Source organism: Phocoena phocoena, chromosome 1 (assembly GCF_963924675.1).
Source record: "Phocoena phocoena chromosome 1, mPhoPho1.1, whole genome shotgun sequence".
Classification (NCBI taxonomy): Eukaryota; Metazoa; Chordata; class Mammalia; order Artiodactyla; family Phocoenidae; genus Phocoena; species Phocoena phocoena.
The window spans coordinates 23,692,834-23,707,727 of record NC_089219.1 but is presented as its reverse complement, the minus strand read 5'-3'; the positions used below and the strand labels follow the sequence as shown (position 1 = coordinate 23,707,727).

Genomic DNA, 14,894 nt, shown 5'->3' with positions numbered 1-14,894 from the left:
TCCCTCATTTCCCTCACCTCACCTCCCTCACCTCACTTCCCTCACCTCCCACACACCACATCCCATACCTGAGCTCACCTCCCTCACGTCACTTTCCCTCACCTCCAACACCTCAACTCCCTCACCTCACCTAACCTCCCTCACCTAACCTCTCCTCCCACACTCACTTCCCTCTCCTCACCTCCCTCACCTCCCACACCTCACATCCCTTCCTCCCTCACCTCCCTCACCTCACCACCCTCACCTCCCTCAGATCTCCTCACTCACCTCCCTCACTGCACCTTCCTCACCTCACCTCCCTCACCTCTCTCACCTCCCTCACCTCACATCCTTCACCTCCCTCACCTCACCTCCCTCAGCTCAACTCACTTTCCCTCACCTCCTACACCTCACCTCCCTCACCTCACCTCAGCTCCCTCACCTCACCTCCCTCACCTCACCTCTCCTCCCTCAACTCACCTCACCTCCCTCACCTCACCTCCCTCACCTTCATCATGTCACCTCCCACACCTCCCTCTCCTCACCTTACTCACCTCTCCTCACCTCCCTCACCTCTCTCATCTCACCTCCCTCACCTCACCTCCTTCACCTCACCTCCCTCACCTCCCTCATCTCACCTCCCTCACTTCCCTCGCTTTGCCTCCCTCACTACACCTCCCTTACCTCATCTCCCTCAGCTCACCTCACCTCCCTCACCTCACCTCACCTTCCTCACCTCACTCACCCCACCGCCCTCACCTAACCTCCCTACCTCACTTCCCTCACCTCCCTCACTTCACCTCCCTCCCTCCCTCACCTCCCTCCCTCTCTCACATCAACTCCCTCCCTTACCTCACCTCTCTCCCTCTCTCCCTCACCTCCTTCACCTCACCTCCCTCCCTCCCTCACCTCCCTCACCTCACCTCCCTCACCTCTTTCACCTCCCTCTCCTCACCTCCCTCACCTCACCCCCTCCCTCCCTCACCTCAGCTCCCTCCCTCTCTCACATCACCTCCTTCCCTTTCATCACCTCTCTCCTTCCCTCCCTCACGTCCCTCACCTCACCTCCCTCACCTCATCTCATCTCACCTCCACACCTCACCTCCCACACTCACATCAGTTTTCCTTACCTCACCTCAATTCACTTCATCTCATCTCACCTTACGAGGCAGCCTTGACTGCCTTTTCAGCCTTTCCTGCCTTCTGGTTCCCATGTCATCCTAGGCCTCCCTGCAAAACAGTTACCTTAAGCTTAAATAATGCACTATTCTCCTTCCCCTGTACTGCCTGTGGGGTCTCAATCTTCAATAAGCAGGAAGAGGCAGTTATAGGTCATGATGCTGAGCCATGGCTGCAGGAGCTGAGCAAGGTGCTTGGTACCTGCCATGGGCTGCTCAGCCAGAGCAGGGCTGAGGCTGCTGATCAGCTTCCTGTCTGATGCAGTGTCCCCATCACCCCAAGGCACAGAGCTATGGATCTTGTGACTGGGGTCCTGGAGCAGTGTCTTCATCCCTACCTGGAGAGTGGGGGAGTGATGGGGGCCTTGAGCCCGCTGATTCAGCAAGCTGTGCCTATGATCTCATTGTCATGTATGAGGACTGTCCTCAGGATACATGCCATTAACTTTATTTTTAATTGTTTTTATATTTTTAAATTTATTTTATTTTTAGCTGTGTTGGGTCTTTGTGCTGCATGCCAGCTCCCTCTAGTTGTGGTGAGCAGGGGCACTCTTCATTGTGGTGCATGAGCTTCTCACTGCAGCGGGCCCTCCTGTTGCAGAGCATAGGCACCAGGCACATGGACTTCAGCAGTTGTGGCATGCAGGCTCAATAGTTGTGGCTTGTGGGCTCCAGAGCACAGGCTCAACAGTTGCAGTGCATGGGCTTAGTTGCTCCACAGCATCCTCCCAGACTAGTGCTCAAACCCATGTCCCCTGCATTGGCAGGCAGATTCCTAACCACTGTGCCACCAGGGAAGCCCCTCCATTCAGTTTAAACACATGGTATCCTGAGGCCCATGATCATTCCTGCAGGAGCATTTCCTGAAAGTGAACTTATGAAATCAACATTCTAGATGCACATGCCATACTGTTCACCATGAATCTGAGTGACCGTAGACCAAAGATTCCATCTCTCTGATCATAAGAATAAATACCAAGCATAATGGGAGCCAGAGTTTCAACATCTGAGAAAAGATTGACCAACATGAAGAAGGGGCAAACTAGAATCCGCCCTGTTTACAAAACCCAGTTTTCTTTTTTTTTTCACACTTAGCATATGCAACTTTAATCAACCAAAAGAAAAAGTTCCAGATGTACAAGGGCAAAAAAAAATCCAAACTGTTGACATAGGCTTAACTAATATCAGCTACTTTTACATACAGCTGTATAAATTCAAAAAAGCTATCCTATATGTGTGTACAAAAGTTGTTTATACACAGGTCTGTACATAAGGGTCTATACATTTATTTCCTCAGAACTCTTAAGGTGCCACCTCTTGGTGAAGACATCAACACTTCATTCACATATCTTACAGAAAAAAAAGACTGTTTCCAGGACTGACAACACTGCATCCTGTATTCAGACCATGTAGGCTCCACTGGATTGGTTAAGTTCCTTCCATCATAATGTAGACCACACCTGGTGCCTGGGTGCCATTAAACAGCTTCTCACAGAGTGCTACAAAGTAAAAGCCCATAAACCAACATGAGATGAGGAAACAGAGTCCTAACCAGGGTGCCATGAGAAGCTGCTTAGGCAAGCCTGCTGCCCTGTTCACTGTCGGTACTCCAATTCATCTACATTGACGACTTTGGCGGGCATGGAGGGCAGGGGCTGCTCTCGCACATCTGAGCCACACCATTTGGCAAGGCCCATGGGGGGAGCTGCTCCTATGGATGGGGCAGTGCTCTAGCTGGGAGTGCACATGGGGCATGCCTAACCATCTGAGCACATTCTGAGGAGTCGTCTGAATGTTGACAGCAGCTGCCTGGGAACCAGAGCCTGGAGGATGAAGAACTGTGCACTGTCGCTGCTGTTGCATCAATGCCAGATGCAGAGGTGTCCCAGAATGAGGGTTTAGGAGAGGGTGACTAGTGGCAGGTAAAGGGTAAAAAGGTTGACCCAAGATTGGGCCAGATATTCCCTGTAAATGATTCAGGTCCACCCCAGGAGGAAGTACACCAGGTTGGAGAAAACTTGGAAGATGCTGTGAATGTACTCCCTGGGCCAGCATCATTTGGACCAACCCTGGGTGAAGCTGGAGAGCAGGTTGAACAATGGGGACATGGGGTACAAGGGGGACTTGGTGGTCAGGGTGGAGAAAAGGTGTTCCTGGAACTGGGGATGCCAAGGTGGGTGTTTTTCTCCCAGTTGCTTTAGGTCGATAATTTTTTTCTTTGGTGTAACGTTTGGTCTGGGATAGCGGGGTGGAAGATGAAAACCACTGTAGGGTTGACAGTTTGGGATTTATAGTGGGAGAAGAGTCTCAATCAGTGGTGGGCACAGACCTGGATGACAGGAGGTTCTCTTCACTGGGCTTCTGAGTGTCCTTTTTACTGTCACCAAGAGCTGATTTCCGGATGCTGGCTCCTCCTTGCTTTTCTCTGTGCTCTCATACATCTTATGAATCACTGAGGTAGGAGTGAAGGAAGGAGAAAGCATGTTTGTGATGGAGGTGGCTGGGGCAGGGCAAGAGGAATTCCCTGGGTGCACAGGTGCTGGCGACTTGGTCACTCATGGTTGCCTGCTTCTGAATCCATCTCTGGTTCTGTCCACCTGCGGTTTACCAAAACCAGGCTGGTAGAAGTTTGTTGCCTGCACTGCAAGGTCATGTGGCAGGCCAGCCCCTCCAAAGCTGCATGTTGCAATTCTAGCTGGCTCATCTGGGCTGTGACAGGGCTCATGAGCTTGTGCATGCCTTGGAATGGATCTCCGAGAAGCTGCTGTGGTCCTGGTGTGAAACAAATTGGTGATGGTATTCTGGGACCAAGGTAGTCTGCTGAGCCTGCTCTGGACTGAAACACCTGTGACAAGGGAGGAGAGGGTACTCTTTGACCCAGTAAAGATGTCTTAGGCTCCAAGCTCCCCATAAGGCCACTCAGAAGATTGGAAGAAGCAGGTCTCTGAACAGGTGGACCCAGAAGTTCCTGCAAGATGTTCTGAGGGACAGGTTGGCCTGGAATCTCAGCAGGGGCTTTCAAGGGTTCGGATGACTTTGGGCTGAGAAGGCAGAGTCCCACTTGCCTTCATGGTGCTCACTACCATGTTGAACGCAGTCATATCTCCATCTTTTCTGAGCTGTGAATTGCTGCTCACAATACTCAGGGTTTCCTCTAAATGCTCTGCCATAAAGGGAATTGAATTCTTCACCTGCTGGTCCACCTCCAAGCCCTTGAGCCCTGCTTCTACCTCTTCCACTGAAAGCACAACCCCTGAATGTGAACTCTCTATAAACTTTTCTTTATTTGCAGAAAGGCTGGAAAGGAGGGGTTTTAAATCCACTTTGGTTTTCTGTAGCATTTCTAGAATATCCACTTTATTTTCAGCATGGTCTTCTAATGGTATAGGAGCAAAATAATTCCCCATGTCCTGTCCGGGAGAAAGGATGGCCTGTTCCAGACCTGCACATCTCTCCAGCTCTTCATGCATTGTTGACCCAAGACTGCTGGATCGGCTTCCTGATCGGCTCGGGTTAGGGAACCAGCCGGCAGAGACTGACTCTTCTCCCAAAACATCTTTTATCATCGAAGCCAAGCATGGCACCTTATCAAGGTTAAAGAAGGACTCATTAAAGTCAAATTATCCTGGGGACTGCTTGGGCAAGATGACATCCCTTGGCACTTCCTGATCAGCAGCAGGCTCCTGTTAGAGGATGACTTCCACCTCATCCTCTTTGGCCATTCCTCCATTGCCCTTGACTATGCCTTCCTTCACAGAGGCTGTCCGTTGCCTTGTTCTTTTTCTCCCCTTATGAACTTCTTCCAGTATCTTATCATCAAAGCCAGTCAGCTCAGTGGTTTCAGACTGACTTGTGGGTCCAGCTGAGAACCATTCTGGTTCTTCTTCTGTGTAGGAATCATCTCTTCTACGCTCAAAGACACACTTACTATCCACAAACTCCCTCTTGAAACGCTTGTCTTTGTAGTCCCTCTCTCAGTCTGTCTCTCAAGTCTTGCAGGTCCTTATGGCTAAGACGGCAATCCTTCTCAAAGGTCCGAGGGGAGATTATCTTCCCACTGCCAATCCTTCATCTGCCAAGCACTGTCTTTATCCAATGGGCTTCCTGAGTGCCGGGAGCTAACAGCAGCAGTCACGTGGCAGCACCCTCTAAAGCTTCGTCTCTGTGGGCTGAGAACAACATCTAGGTCATTTTCTTTCACATGCTCTCGAGGATCTACAATCTTGCACACCAGGGAAGGCCGATCTGTATCCAACTCTTTCTTCAGACTTTCCACTGGTGAGCTCCGCCCTGAAGCTGGGTAGAGGGAGGCATGCCACTTCTCAGGGTCCTAGACACAATCACTGTCGTATTTCTCAGAGAGGCACGGAGGCTTCTGTTTGGAATGAGGGAGTTCTTAAATATCCAAGAGCTCCTCCTTAGGCAAACATGCTAAAGAGCATTCCTGTGGGGAGTTCACCTCTCAAGGAAACATCAATACAGAGGACACTGATTTCTGTGAGGCATCCCAGAGCTGAAATCCTTATATTTTGTATAGTGATGGGGGGATGTGGAGGCCAGTTGCTTCTTCAGCTCAAGGAAAGTATCTCCATTTTCTGTTTCACCCACACTTCTGTCCGTGGCTCCTTGGTCTACAGTTTCAGTGTCTCGGCTGCTGTTCCTCTCTGCCCCTCGTGCCGGTCTGAGGGCTGCTCTGTGTGGCCTTCACTCTCGTCCCCCAGACCCCCCAAACCCAGTTTTCTCCTCTGAGAAATAGAGATGACCATAGCACTCAACTCCTAGGGTGGCTGTGTCCACACACACACACAAATCTCTGTCATTTATCATTACCATCTTATTGTTATTACTATGTTCACCTGCAGTGTGAGAGCACCTCCTGAGTGGCAGAGCCAAGAGGCCCACTTCTGACCTTGACCTTCCTCTCATAATGCTAGGACTCCACACCAGTCTTTGCCTTCTGGTCTTATATCATCACTGAAGTCAATTCTGGGCAATGAATTTATGAATATTAATAGGACAGACATGCCATTCCTAATCTTGCCGACACTTTCAAATGGTTCAGCAGAACATTGTTTGCAGATGCATGAAGGATAAACTTCATGCCTGATTTGTGCTAAATTATGAGTTCCTGGGTTCTACTGTTCTTCTCATATCTATTTGTTCATTTATTAATAATATAAGTATTATAAACTGCCATGGGCACTATGCTAGGGGTTGGAGATAACTAACATTCATTCATTTGTTCATTCATTCATTCACCCAATGAACAATTATTAAGTGCTTACCACAGGCATGGAATAAATTACCCCAGCGAGTAGGCAGTGTCCACACTGGGAAGCAGTGTGGTAAGGGGGGGCTCACACCAGGGGGGAGTGTGAAGTCGGGCAGCTAAGCCTACATTGGAAGATTGATTTCAAATGGGGGGGGGTTAATGAGCACCAGGTTTCTCACTTTCTGAGAAAGAAGTTAGGGATATAGGAAGGGAGAAAACCAGATTCAACCCTGTTGACAAAATTCTGCAGTGCAGAACCAGGGGGTTGGCAGTGAAAATGCTTCAGGTATTTGATTTTGTCACAGAGGCACCTGGGCTAAAATTAAGAGATGAGCCATGGGAAGTGCTGCCATGGCCTTGGCCCAATGGCCACCCTGCCTGCTCTCTCCCTGGCTGCTGCTGGGCCCTGGGCAGCCCTCATGGGGCAGCGTCTGAGTTTCTTACCACAGGCTCTGCAAGGCCACAGGACTCTGATCCTGCCTGGAGGGTGCTTTGGCCTCCTCTGGCCTCCTCACGTACCCCCAAGAACCCCTTGGGCCTCCACCCTGGTTTCCCTCCTCCGGCAGGTGCCTTGGGAATGGTCTGGGAGGAAGTTCAGCATGAAGGGCCTGTATTAGGAAGTGGGATGGCAAGTTCTTTCAGGGATGGGGGTGTCTGGGTGGTGCATGGCAGTGTCCCCTCATCCCCTACGCCTGCCCTCCAGGAACTCCCTCTCCTGGAGAAGCGCTGCAATCCCGCTCTTCCCAGATACACACCCAGGACTAGAGGGGGCGGGACAGAGGGCCAACACTCAGGTCGCAGGCTGACCACTCCCCTGGGCCATTTCATTCTCGTGCTTCCTGTGGTCAGCTGAGGCCACCCTCCAGACTGCATCAGACACCAACTCCTCCACCAGCCCTGCTTCCTTCCCTCCCTCCCACAGTTGTGGATCTCGGGGTGCTTCCTAATAGGCACTCTTCACACTGAACTTCCTGGGTACCCTCTACCTAGCTTCCCTTGACTGTAACAGCTTATTTCGTTATAGTATAACATCAAAACCAAAAAATGAAAACAAAACCAAAAAACATTGGCACGATTCTATTAACTAGATACAGACCTTATTCTGATTTCACCAGTTTTTATATGTATTCATTTCTGTGTACGTGTGTTGTTTGTGAAGTTCTCTGCCGTTTTATGGGAAGTACAGATCCATACATTACCAATGTGGCCATTACCGAACTCTTACGTCATCATAAAGGAAATTTCTCATGCTAGATGTTTATCCTTAATTTTTACTTTTTAAATTTTTTTTTACGCGGGTCTCTCACTGTTGTGGCCTCTCCCATTGTGGAGCACAGGCTTTGGACGCGCAGGCTCAGTGGCCATGGCTCACGGCCCCAGCCACTCCATGGCATGTGGTATCTTCCCGGACTGGGGCATGAACCCGTGTCCCCTGCATCGGCAGGTGGACTCTCAACCACTGCACCACCAGGGAAGCCCCTATCCTTATTTTTTAAAGAAATAAAATATTTCAAGTGCAGTTGAACTCTGAACGCAATCCTATTTCCCACCCTCCATCCACAGAGGGGACCACAATTTTTAAGGTATCATATATGTATATCTCCAAAATAGCTAATATTTGGCAAGTGCTTACTGTGCACCAAGCTCCATTCTAAGTTGTTTCCATGCAGTAATACGTTCCCTACTCACCACAACACTGGCATTGTTATCCCCAACAAGGATGCCAAGGAACAAAGAGGTTAAGAGAACTTACACAAGGACCCACAGCTGGAAGTGTTGATGCTGGGGCTGAACCAGCCTCCACAGCCACTATTCTATAGTGATACACACATGTCTTCTTGCCACAGACATCTTCTACTCACCAAGATGTCTAAGAGATTCACTCAGGTTGATATCTAGAGACAGAACTCATTAATGTTAACTGCTCTGTAGTATTCCCTTTTGTGATTACACTACAATTTATATAGCCATATTCCTAGTGATGGATATTTAGAATGTTATGTTGTCTCTACTGCACGCAATGGTGCAGGAACCCCCTTGTCTGTCTCCTTGTGCACATGTGCCTGAGTTTCTCTGTGGTTTATTAGTAGATGTGGAATTGCTGAGTCTTAGAGTAGGAATGTCTTTGACTTTGGAGGACATTGCCAAGTCTCAGTGTATGCAACAATTTACACTTTCACCTGCCATGCATGAGAGTGTGAGGTGACATATCCCTATTATTTTAATTTGCATTGCTCTAACTTCTAGTGAGGAAGTCACTAGATAATCAATATCTTTTGATTATTGGTCATGCATTTCTATTTTCTCTGTATACATTTTCTATTGGGTAGTTTGTCATGTTCTTATTATTTGTAAGAAATTTTTGTGTATTCTGGATGATAATTCTTAATTGGTGATATGCATGGCAAATATCTTCTTCCAGGCTGTGATTTGTTTTTTTCTTTTTCAACTTTGACTAATTCTTCTATCATAGACAAGTTTTTTATTTTATTGTTTATTGTATTCAATTCTATCAATCTCTTCCATTACAGTTTGGACGTTTGCATGTTTTGTTTAAGAAATTCTTTCCCTTTTAAGGTCATTAAAGAGAATTATTTTTTCTTATTGTTTAAGTTTTATTTTTCATGGTTCTCATAGTAAAGTTTTACTTTGTACAGTTACCTTTCCTATAAGACATAAGGAGTTCCCCCTACATATAGTCACTTTCCTAGCATGACTTATTGTGCCATCTATCTTTCCTCTCTTATTTGCAATGCTCTCTCTATTGTATATGGAGTCCCTGCACACATCCCATCTGTTTCTCTCCCTCCACTGGCCTCTTTGCCTTGAACTAAACCAACACCACACTGTCTGAAACACGAGAAATTTATCATAAACCTTGGTGTTGGGGAGGGTGAGTTGTCCTTGTTATTCAAAATTATTTTCCACATGAGCTTTTGAATCAGCCACTCAGTTTTACCTGGAGCTCTTTTGGAATTTTAATAATTGTAATTACACTGCATTCATAGATTTGCTTGGAGAGTAATTGACATCTTTAGACTATTGGTCCTCCCATCTATAAGCATGTTATATCTCTCCCTTTATTCAGCTTTTCCTTTATGTCCTTCAATAAAGTTCCATAATTTTCTCCTTAAAGGTCTTGCACATAGTTTCCTAGATTTATTTCTTGGTACCTTCCATCGTTTACTGGAATTTTGGGGTGAGGTGTGACTCCTGCTGGAACTTAGTCACTTATGAACCTCAGGATCCTAGTTAAGTCCCTTAAATGGTGCAATTCTCAGTTTCCTCATAAATCAATATACCTCCATAAAAGAGTAGGCATGAAAAGTGAATGAAACCAAGGATGTCACGTCCTTAGAACATCGTAAATATCTGATAAATGTTAGCTCATCCTGGAGTCAGCATACATTTGGAGTTGTGTTTCTGAATATGTGTTCTTGCATTTCCGTGACTGTGCTTAGAATATGGTCCCCAGGCAGAAACAGTCAGAAACAGCTGTCGTGTGACAGCTTCTGACCTATAAGTAATTGGTAGACAGTGCCTTCCTCCCTCCAAAGTAAAGAGCACTAAAGAAAGCACTTTCAAAGCACATGGTAAAATTAATACTTCTATTGAATTCCAAAGCAGGGCTAATTAAGTTACATTTAAAATTTTTTCTAGTTAACTTACCAGAAAACCAACTAAAAAAGAAAATTATTATAAAGATTTTTTTTCTGTTCAAAATTTAGTGTGATTTATTACCATAACTCTTCTTCATGTCTTTTTCAGAGCAAAAATGCGTAAACTGAATTCATTTTTAAAAAAGTTTTGTGTTTTATAAAATGGTGTGTGTCATCATAAACATTTCAAATATTAGGGAAAAATACAAAGAAGTAGACATTTCCCAAAATTGTACTACCGAAGTAGAACCATTGCTAACATTTCAGTCACTATCTTGTTTATATTTCTTGATACCAATAAATGGGCTTCTGGGTCTGTGACCACTTTTTATTTTTCCTCTACAAGGTATTGTGAATGTCTTTCCACTTTAATAGTTGCAGAATTACATCATTTTATATCATTGCATTATATTCCATTTTATAGATTTGCACTAATTTAACAAATCAATTCCTTCCTTATGGCTATTTGATCTTATGAAATAAACCACGCCCTGATGAACCACTGCAACACACCTCTTTTTTGTCAGTTTACATGATTGCTTCCATCAATAGACTCCTTGGAAGTGAGATTATCAGGAAAAAAGACTCGCTCATTTTACATTTTGACACATATTGCCAAACTGCCTTTCCAAAAGGGTTAAATCAATTAGCACTGCCTTCATTGGGGCATGAGGGTGTCCATTTTCCAACGAGCTATGTGGGTTTGTCAATTTTCTTAATCTTTACCTATCTGGTGAATGGAAAACAAACCTCTCTTTGCACATGCATTTCTTTGATCAGTTGAAAAATTAAACATCTTTTCCTCTGTTTATCGGCCATTTCAATTTTCTTTTGTGGATTGCCTCTCTAGGTAGTGAACACGTTCATATGGTTGCTTATAAGTTCTTTGTGTCTTAACATTGTGTATAACATTGGGGAACAGCCACTTGGCTTTGGGCTTGGCCGTGTGCCTTGCTTTGGTCAGTGGGATGTTAGCAGATGTGATGCAGGCAAAGGTTTTCAATGTGTGTGGCTGAGCTTGCCCTCTGTGCTTCTTCTGACCTCATGAAAAGAGGATGCCCTGTCTGGCCTGCTGGTATCAGAGGAATGAGAGACTCATGGAGTGAACTTGAGCCAAACCCATGGTCTGGAGCCAAGCCTAGCCCAGCCCAACCAAGGTCGGCAGAGCCATAGCTGCCAAGCCACAGACATGAGTGAAAATGGTTTTTGTTTGAAGCCACCAAGTTTGGGTTGGTTTATCATGCAGCGGTATTATGGGATAGATGACTGACATACCCTGCCATTCTCTTGCTGTGTGACCTTCTACATGTCATGTTCTTCTCTTGGTCTCAATTTCGTTAAATTTTGCATGAAAGAGTTGACCACTGAGTGATTTCTAAGGTCTCTTCCAATACTAAGAATCTGGATTCCAAAACAGGGTTTTGTGGTGAGAGGGGAGGAAGGTGTTCCAGAATGAAAGGTCAACACACAGATGCAAAGAAGGTTATGCAAGTAAGGCAATGGGAAGGGTTTATCCTGCTGGAGCAGGTAGTCTGAGACACACAGGTGGGGGTGGGTTGGTGGTGTAAGGTTGATGCAGGAATGAATGCTGAGGCTTGGGCTGCCCAGAAAGCTGTTCTTATTCCTCCTCCACTTCTTCTGAAGCTCTTGCAAATTGGCTTCTTAGCCCACCATGCTGCCAAAACTGCCTTCTCAGTTCCGATTCTCACCACCAAACCCTCACTTTGGCCCTTGGCCTCCTAGAACTTGATGCCTCCTTCCAACCCTCCTCTCTAGCTTCTGTGCCCCCGACTTATCTAGCCCACACCTCTCCATCTGTCCACTTGGTATCTGTCTCTTTCCCTGAGTCTACTCTGAAGGCGATCCTCGAGGTTTTTTCCTCAGCTCCCTCTTTTCATGAGTGGAATTCTGGGATACTGACCCCAAGTGAGGAACCTGGGTACCAGGCAAAGGAGGCATAAGGAATCAGAAACATCTTAATACTGCCAAAAAGCGAGAGTTTGGGCTGAACACTAAGGGACCAAGCCCTGGACTCAAAGAACTATTATGTGCTACAGTTCCACGTCCACTCACAGCTCCAGCGCAATCATTCCTACATCGTATATTCTGTGCTTGTGGCTAAACAAGCAGGGTAGCGAACCCAATCAGGCCATCTTAAAAGCAGAGGCGGGCAGCCTGCATTTCTCCTCTGCTCAGCACAGAATGGTCTTCAAATGTTCTTTCTTCAGTAGACCTGTTCCCCTGTTTCCTCTGGCATGTGTCCCCTCTAATGGCTGGTCTCTCTCACTATCCTGTGATCCTGAATTCTTAGCTCATCCTGGGCCCCAGCTGTGGTTTGATGGATACTCCACTGTTTATCTTGCAAAGAGACTTGACCCTGGATTGTAATTTTGCTTGATGAGTTTGCTTACTGTTCTTCCAAGCCCTACCTGCCTGGGTATGGAAATTATTTACACACCTGTGCTATTCACACGGGTATCAGTCATGTCCTCCTCCCCAGCCCCAGGAGGACAAGACCCCTTGTAATAAGCCCTAATAACAAGACCCCCAGGATTTACCATCGCTGGTGCTTTCCTTACAGATGTGATGGATGACTTCCAGCTGGTGTGAGACTGGAGGCAGCACACTCAATGAGGAGGATGAACTGGGAAGCAGACACACCTGGCTCTTGAATTCTGGCTCCATCACATGCTCATACACAACTCATTCCCAACCTGTTGATGATACACACATACACATACAATAATGCACAGTGTCTGACATGTGACTCAATAAATCATAGCCCACACTCCAGAGGAACTTTTTTTTTTTTTTAGCATTTATCCTGTTTCTCTTATTTTCATCAAATCATCTGCTTTCTTTACCTGTAGCTGGCACAAAGGCAACTGGCATTCTGAACTCCTAGCCCAGGTCCTGCCACAAAGCAAGTGCCCTGGAAATGTAGCCTGATGTTGTATAACATATCGGGGTTCTTTGGAAACTATGTGTGCATGTGTGTGTATTCTATTCTTCAGCAACATTATGAATATACCAGATCTCCTTGTTCTGTCTCTCATGTCCTTTGTCCTCATTGCATTCGTTATTACAACTTTGTTTTCTTCCACTTTGACTTGAGTGATTTCCTGAAGCCGATTTCTATTTCCCTGATAGAATCTCCAGTTATGATATATCGTCTTTGTGGTTGGTTTTTATGCAACATTCATCTCTGCAATGCTTTCATTTGTTTCATTTCTCTCCTAAGAGGTAGACCAGCTCATTTTTCTTCTCTCATTTTATAATTTCCATGGATAATTCTTCTTTGAATCTCACTCTCTTCTTTGAGTTTTTGTTTTGTTTTGTACTGAGTCATCCTGATCCTGGATCGTGGGTAATTCCTCTTAGGAGGCAAGTTCTTCCATCTTTTGCTCAAGTGTGCATTTCCTTTTGTTAGCAGGAGGTACTTCCTGTGTGTGGGTCTTGTGTTTCTCCTTGCTGGTCATGCCTCATCTCAGTGGGGTGGCCATTTGGTGTGGGGCTGGGTGGGGCAGTGAGCTGGGTAGTCCTTACATTCTGTTTGGGTTCACCATCTCAAACACCTTCAGAGCAAATTCATCCTTTCCTTTGCCCTGGGGGAGCGATCTTCCTCAGTTTTCAGGGTCAGCAGGTGGGCGTGTTCTTGGCAAATCTCATTAAGTCTCTGTGAGCTGTGGCCCAGATGTCCCTCCCACACCCTCCTTCACGCCTCTTTCCCTTGGGCTGTCAGAGCTAAGGGGGCCAAAGGTGGAGAATGTCAATGGCTTGCCAGCTTGCTGTCTTCTCAGATCATCACCCCTGCAATGCTGAGTTAGAGAACTCAGTCCCTTGTGGCCTGTCCATCAACTCACCTGTCCTCTCTCCAATCACAAGGTCACTGCCTTTCAAGGACTGCACACCTTAGATTTCATCTTTCCTGTCCAGTGAACAACAACTCCATCCTGAAATTGATTGGACCCAAAGCCTCACAGTCCTCTGTCTCCTCATACCTCACACCCAGCTCACCAGCAAACCCTGTTATTTCCTCTCCCATCAACAATGGGTCCAGAGTCTGACCCCCATCACCACCTGCCCTGCACCACCATCATTTCTCACCTGCATCATTGCAGTAGTTTCCCACCTGGTCCCCTTGCTTCCCCCTCCCTCCTGTGCTCTTCTCTACCCAGTGGGCAGAGTGGACCTGTGAAACTGTTAGGTCCGGACCCTGCTGTGTCTCCCCATTTCACTCAACGTGAAATCCAAAGGTGTCCAGTGGACTGTGAGGTCTTCCTGCTCTGCACCCCCCACTTGCCCCTGAAGTCATCCTCCCTTGTTGTCCACCTGTTCTTTCTGCCATTGCCTTAGTTGTTCCTTTTGCCTGGAACATCTTCTCCAGAATCTGCCTAGCCAACATCCTCATCTCTTATAAGTATATCATCCAATGTCACTGTATCAATTTGCTAGGGCTGTATAATAGTACCACAAACTGAGTGATGTAAACAACAGAACTTTGTTGTCTCACACTTCTGGAGGTGATTAGTCCTAGATCAAAGTGTTGGCAGGGTTGGTTCCTTCTGAGGGCTGTGAGGGAGGATCTGTTCCATGCCTCTCTCTTCTGGTGGTTTTCTGGCAATATTTGTTGTTCTTTGGCTTATAGATGCATCACCCCCATCTCTGCCTTCATTTTCATGTGTCATTCTCCCTGTGTGTGTCTATCTCACAATTTTCCCTTTGTAGAAGTACACCAGTCATACTGGATTAAGGCCCATTCTAATGACCTTATTTTAACTTAATTACCTCTGTAAGGACTGTATC

General features: G+C 46.5%; 1 pseudogene; it reads right to left on the bottom strand.

Annotated features, from left to right (window-relative positions):
- Positions 1–2,752: 2,752 nt before the first annotated feature.
- The window catches only part of LOC136122991 (eukaryotic translation initiation factor 4E transporter-like), a 52,692-nt pseudogene continuing 40,550 nt past the window's right edge, over positions 2,753–14,894 (bottom strand).